At 34.0% G+C, this 7,500-nt stretch overlaps 1 long non-coding RNA gene across 1 annotated transcript in view; it reads left to right on the plus strand.

Annotated features, from left to right (window-relative positions):
- LOC113823913 (uncharacterized) overlaps nt 1-7,500 on the plus strand; it is a 9,302-nt gene that overhangs the window by 841 nt on the left and 961 nt on the right. The window contains exon 2 of the long non-coding RNA XR_003477447.2: nt 6,495-6,657. This is a non-coding gene — a long non-coding RNA (uncharacterized lncRNA). The remainder of the gene's footprint in view (nt 1-6,494; nt 6,658-7,500) is intronic.

Consider the following 7,500-nt stretch of genomic DNA (forward strand, 5'->3'; position numbering starts at 1 on the left):
ATTTTTTTCTTATTTTTCTTACTTTTCTTTCCTTTTTTGTGTGTGTTTTAGAGAGAAGGGATTTGGGAATATATATGTCCTTTTTTCTAATTCAAAGAGAAAGGTTTCTTAATTTTTTTCTTATTTCTGTTTGTGTTTTCTTATTTCTGTTTGCGTTTTCTTCTCTCTTCATACTATGACTGGTTTTATATAGCTTGAGATATAGAAACGTTGAATCTATATATATATATGTATATATTTTATTATATATAGGCCCATTTGAGAATGATTTCATTATTAACATTGTTATCTTTTCTTGCCTCACAAGCTATTATAATTTTTTCCATATATTTTTTGTCTCACATTTTAAAAAAATGTTAAGGCACCATCTTATTCTCTTTTATTTCCTGATTTAGTGAATGTTTTCTTGTGCATCTTCTTTGATCCATTGATTTACCTACCTCCCCTATTTGTTCATTTATCCGTCTATTTTATCTGCCCTTTTATCCATCTCTCTATCTGTTATTTATCCCTCCTGTCCTCTTTCCTGAGCTTTTTATCAGCACGAGAAGGGAATTGGGTAAAAAAGGTTTGAAATAGGGTTAAATAGGTTCCAATGAGATGTATCTTTTGCAAGGAGAAATTGGTGTCTGCCTGTGTCAACTCGCCTGTGTGTCTGTCTACCTGCCTGTGTGTGTGTCTGTGTATCTGTCTGTCTGTATACCTGTGTTTCTGTATCTGCTTCTCTGTCAGTCTGTGTATCTGTCTGTTTATGTATATGTGTCTGTGTCTGTGAGTGTCTGCCTACCTGTATGTCTGTGTCTGCCTGTGTCTGTCTGCTTACCTGTGTGTCTGTGTCTGTCTGTAGGAACTCAGCTGTGGGTGTGTCAGCTGTGTAGGAAGTCAGTATCTTTACAGTGTCTGTGGTGTCATCACTGCCTTGTTTTGTAGTGTGTTGTGTGTGAGTTCACAGTGCCTTTGTATTGTGTAGGTTGACTATTATTTATAAAGTGGAGTTTGATGAATGTGTAGAAAAAATACAGTGAGATTGTGTAATTTGGTTTTGAAAATACGTTGAGCTTATGTGGTGTGAGTTGCAGAAGTAAAATGAAAGTGTATAGTGTAGCTTGGATAATGCATTGAACTTATATATAATGTGGCTTAGAGAATACAGTGAGCTTATGAGGTATGGCTTAGATAAAACAGTGTGCATATTATGTGGTGTGGCTTGGAGAGTACAGTGACTTTGTGCAATGTGGCTTGAAATACAGTGAGATTATGTGTTTTGGCTTGGTGAATACAGTGAACTCGCATAATGTGGCTTAGAGAATACAGTGAGCTTATGAGGTGTGGCTTAAATATATGGTGTGGCTTGGAGATTACAGTGAGCATATATAACAGGATTTATTGAATATGGTGAATGCACAAAATAGATATTTATATAGTGTTGTTTAAAGAGTTCATTAAGGCAGTATAGATTTATTGTTTTTATTCTAAATACCTTTGTATTAAGAGATCAGAAATTATTAGTTGCTTGCAAATGCCAATCAGAGATAAGAATTATATTTTGAAAACTTATTAGTGTTTACTTTAACAATTAAACAGTTTTATTTTGTATATGTAAAAGTCTTCAGAAAAAGTGGAAAGTTTATAGATCCTGTTACAGAAGATTTTATATACTTTGCCATAAATAGTTTGGTTTAAAGTATGGAGTAATATGAATTTATATTCATTTAATTATATGAAGTAGGATCACATGAAGTAACAGCCTAGCTAAGACTAGGCCCTTAGTTGGTAAGAAAGTTTTTACCCTGCACCTAGATATGTTCAGGTTGAGGTTTGTTGGCCTTTGCCGATGTAGTGTTTAGGTCGCGGTGGGTGTCATTTTGATATCTTTTGTGCTGCTATTATCCACAAGAGCTGTTTCAACGTATGTAAAAGATTTTTATTTATATATATATATTTTTGTATAGTCCTATTCTGGACAATTACTGATATTTTGACTTAATCATCATTAGTTTTTGGAGTTTTGATTTGACATTTAGTGACAGCTTTCAGTGTTTTAACAAATATGCTCTCTGGAAGAATACAGACAACAGCAGAATAAAAAGAATGAATTTGAAAAGTGAATGGAAAGAATATATAATTAAATTTGAAGATATTAATTACTGGTGAATATTAAGTAAATTACATAATTAAGAGCTATCAAGGATGATACTTTATACAAAAAGTAACTAATTTAGACTAGGTCACGTTACAGTAATCAAAGGGTATTTAGAATCAAGTGGCTAGATGCTCCCATGATCTTATATAGTTACTAGAATAATTTGCATCAATTCCAGAGACAGTTGTAATTTTGTTATTTGAATATTGTAGTGTTCTGAGCATATAATAAGTGAAAGGTATTCAGGAGATGTAGCTCACTTTATTTATTCAATAATTATTCCTAATTGAATTATTAATGACTATTTTTGAATGAGATTGTCTTGGGGAGGGACAGTTGTTGTTAGAATTTATCATTAAAACAGCTTCAACAAAGTTTTCTTTATATCAGGTATACTTGTTGAGGTAATACCACTCTTTGTCATAATGAATAAAATAGCTATTACTAACCTCACATTGATAATTTGCGCATGTATACAGGTAATGGGATAGTACATATTTTTTCATTAGTGATAGTTTGTTTAACTAATGAGTGTAAAAGAATGTTTGAAAAAGAAAAATAATACATATTTAGGTGTGGTTGTATTGATTTGTATGTTCAGAGTTGGGTGGATGATTATAAATGTGTATAGGTATGTTTGTTTGTATGTATATATGTATGCATTTGAGTCGAGCTTGAGAAGTAATAGTTATGTTTAGGAGGAAAGCAATTTAGTGTCATTTCTTTGCTTGATGAAAACATGCTTTCACACTTCCATTATCTGCACCGCTCTCTCAGGGTCTGCACTCATTCATATTGCAATTTTCTATATCCAAAAGATGTAGCTTCATCTCTGTGGTTTGTATTTTTGAGTTGAGATGCTAACTACTGTTTTCTTGGGTTAAATCTAATTTCGTCACTGTGCACAAATAGGAGAGCATACACCAAATATATTTGTTAGACCCACATGAGCATATAACTTCAGGTTGTGAGTCACTTTATCACTTGTCTTTGCAGGAAAGAAATTGCTGTTCATCATTAGGTGAGATTCCTTAGAAATTTAGGTTTAGGTCAGCTGATTTTAATTCATTTATTGCTGTTAAGATTTTAAATTTAATGAAATTGATATATTTGTGTGCTAAGTTATTTGCTTCTTTAGGATTAAGCTTTGGCAAACTTCTAAGAATGATTAAAGTCTATGATTACTCAAACAAAATTGAACATTGGACCCATTTTTTAGTGTGTAAAACTTCTAAATCAAGGAATTTGAGCTGACTTGATTGGATTTTAGAATTCTGACTAGGCCCTCAGGCAGTGCCCATATTTATGTGCCGCTTGTTCCTCCAGGGAGAGGCTTGAAGCACCACAACCTCCCTCATGGTATGTCTTCCATATACCCTGCCTCTCTTGCATGGGCTCCATCTTACTTAGACATCCTTTTGCCTCTCAGCTGTAATGAAGAGAGTTTGACAAAATTTTCCTTTTACATTTTGCACCATTCATTTGCGACTCTGTTAAACAATAGACAGTCTGATGTGGTTGCATCATAAACAGCATTGTAATGAGTGGGAAGACTGGGAGGATAGAGTTACAGGAGGGTTGAACATTTCAGTGGAAAGGATATCCTGTGTCCGTAGCTGGGAGGAAGTTGGAAATGGGTGGCAGGCACTGACAGGAAGAGCTCCACATATGTATGAGGAGTGGGTTGTATTTGTTTGTTCATATGTTGAGTAAAATTCACACTTTGACTCATGAACAAGACAGCCTTATTAAATAAGGGAAATGCCAGTTCAGTTTCAGATAAAGATTGCTGGAAATACAGTTTAGCTCAGAGTCTTGTTTGATTTCATATTTTATTATGCTCAGATGACAAACATGAAGACTGACACACCACATCCTGAGTCTTTTTCTGACTTCCTAACTGGTCATATGGTTATCACAGTAAAGTGATGCAGACAGTTTACATAAGATCACAATAATTGGGCTTGCATGTGGATATACAGTAAGGGATATGTGTGTATGGTATAAAAAGTGTATTTGTATTTTTTTTTTTTTTATTCTTTTATTCTTTACTGATAAGTATCTTGCCTCAAGTAGTTCTTAGGGTTCTTTGTTGTTGATAGAATTGTGTTCTTATTTTGATTTGGACATCATTGGAGTTGGTCAGAATGCATTTTCAACATATGTCATTTACATTTAGTGACTATTGATAATCACATACCATATAAAAATCTCCTATATTCTATATTTTGTGTAAAGCCCCCTTTCGTGTAATAGAGTTTTGACACCCTGCTTGTGAGGACAGAGCTAGGGGAACTATTATAGTGGAATAATATGGTAAAGAGTTTCTATAATTATATAATTGTTCTTTGTGTACGTATTTATGCTGTTCAGCCACAGAAGCCAAGATTGGTAGGGGGGTGGAGATGTAAAATATAGCCTTTTCCTTACTTAAACTGATGCCAATTGGTTAAATGATTGCGATGCATGTGTACCGTACTATAAGTTGGTAACACTGAATGTTGGTGATAGAATTTAGAGTGCTCATAACTTCCAACAGTTTTTAAAATATGCCTCATTAGTTTTTAAGTAGTCACCTGCAATATGAATTTTGAGTTCATGTTATTGGCATTTATTTGTTCCTGTGACAAAGTTCTCTCTTTTAACTAGTTAGTATTTTTACACAGTTGGAATTTTTAGGGACAAATTTCAGTCATTGTCCATAATTTTTCTTCTTTATTATTTTTGTCATTATCAACATCATTACCATTATCATTGTCATTGTCATCATCAACATCATTACCATTATCATTGTCATTGTCATCATCATCGTCATCATCGTCATTGTCATCATCATCATCAATCATCATCATCATCATCATCATCATCATTATCATCATCATCATCATCATCATCATCATCATCATCATCATCATCATCATCATCATCATCTCTTTAGACTCCAAGGAGGTACGGTACACTTTGCCATGCAGTCTGGTATATCATCTAGTTAGACTAATGCTTGTCATGAAAAATGCATGTTAAAAGCTAATTACTTACTCAGTTATATATAATTTATCGTACTGAATATTTTGTAAAGTGTTTATTCACTCCTAACAAATTAAATTCCTGAGTCTATCCTTTTCTTCCTCTCTTTCTCTCTCTCTGTTAAAGTGACTAAGATCTGATGTAGAATGGTCCTTGTGCCAGAAAATGGAAATGGAAAAAAGGAGATAGATGAGTGATTAATTGAAACCAAGAAAATGCGTGATTGTCAAGATGCCGCCAGGAGTTCAATTTGTGTCACATAGTCTAGGGTAGTCCAGGCTGCACAGCTTTTTCACAGGTTGAGCTTTAATGATAAATAGAGAAATAAATGAAAATACGATCTTATGTGATTTGATTTTTCTTTGTAAATTTATCACGCTATGCCATTTTAATTTGAATGATTTTTTTTTTTCTTCTTCTTCTTCTTCTTTTTGTGAGGAGACATGGTTGTTAAAGCTGCTGTGTAAGCACTTTTCCTTTTTGCAATTTCAAAGTTTTGTGGGCCTGTTTGAATTGCAGTGTATTCAGTCATTCTCTCTATCTCTTTACATCCCAGAGAGGGGGAGACCTGGAGACTGAGAGATGCTGTATATCACTCTTCATGAATTACATAAGAAAAAGAACAAGAATCAAAGCTTCCTGGATGAGCTTCTTTCATTAGTCAAGAGTCTTTTGTGACTAAATCCTAGATGCACTTGTGTTTTGGCTGCTGTTTATCTAATCTCACCATTAAAGCGTATTTATGATCTACGTCCTTGATTTGAAAATTCTCAGCATAGGCTGCTCACCTGGCATTCGTAGTTCAGTACCCAGTGCTTAACGCTGATAGACGGATATTTGGCTAGTGTGTTTCACTTCCATATAATTGAGACTTCCTTTCTTTAATCCTAACAGATGCAGCCAAGTTAGTTTCAGAGTGCCACTACCTCAAGAATCCAAGTTCAGGCAATCAGAGAAATTAGAGAAAATTGATCTAGCATTTGGTTTTGCAAGAAGTATATCACAGCAGTGGTAACTTTATTACCTGTAGGGTGTCTCAGGTTCAACAACATGATTGATACTTTTTTGTCACCTTCTAACTCTGGTATACATAATGACTCTGTGCCCTTTCCTCTTCATGTGTATGTTTGGGGTAGTGTATTTCTGTGTGGTCTTCACAGTTGTTGTTATGTTGTTTTTACTGATATTTAAGAGGTAATATTACAGTTAACTTTATCCTTTAAAAGATGAGGAGCTACAGCATTATATCCCTGTTATTATCTCAAATTCTTGCCATTGACATGTGCTCAAAAATGTTTTTCTAAGGCTGTCTCATCCTACACAGGTTTCTTGTGTCAACTTCAAGGCTTGGATCACACGACCTTTGCTAGTCCTGATGTATGGATCATCAAGTATAGACAACAGCATGGACTTCGAGAGCCCTGATGTCGAGAGAGAATTTCCAGGTCTCTATGGCTCTGAGTCTTCGAGGAGAAGCGACAGTGACTGTGAGCATCTTGTGAATTTGTGTCATGTAGTGGTATTGATGTGTTATACATATGTAGATCTATGTATGTACATGAGTATGTATATGTACTTTTTTTTTAGGTAAAATTCAAAGCCATGGCAGTGTTATATATATATTAAGCATTCAGGATGATAAGTTTGGAATACCATTTCCAGCAAGAAGTAAAGTGTATAGAAAAAAATGCCATTAATTTTTTTTTTTTTTTACATAGTTGTAAAATATAGCTTTCTAGAGGGGAATAAGTGGTATAGTGAAGGTATTTATACTGCTGCTCTATAGGATGAGGGTCATTTAATGATTTAAAATCTTATAAAAGATTCAAAGTTGCTCTTGATGATCTTAAAAAAGGAAAGAAAAAAATTGTGGTTGCAGGGATGAATTAATTTCCTTCATAAGAGGAAAAGATGGTTATAGTCACCAATTATATACAAAGTCAAGGAAAGTTTCCAGAAGTAACTTGGAATAACTATTGGCCTACAGTGAAATAGATTGATACTGAAGAGTGTCATCTATGGGAAAATAGTTGCACTTTGAAAGAATTGTCCACTTGCCTCTAGAACTCCACATTCTGTATAAATAGTGCATTCATTGTTTCCAGTTAAATTTGCTTTCATATGTGTGTTTTTATTTTACCATTGTTTATTCTTCTTACAGGAGTAGCTTTGCTAGAACTTGTACTAATGACTTGCATTTTGATATCTCTAGTGTAATGTTTTGTGTTTTGTCATATTGCATGACCAGATGACAAACTTTTGTGACTAGCATGTTCAGTTTCTTGTTTGCTGCTTTCACTCTATGACACATTGCAAACAAGATGTATGTA

This window comes from Penaeus vannamei, chromosome 34 (genome assembly GCF_042767895.1).
Source record: "Penaeus vannamei isolate JL-2024 chromosome 34, ASM4276789v1, whole genome shotgun sequence".
In the NCBI taxonomy this organism is placed as follows: domain Eukaryota; kingdom Metazoa; phylum Arthropoda; class Malacostraca; order Decapoda; family Penaeidae; genus Penaeus; species Penaeus vannamei.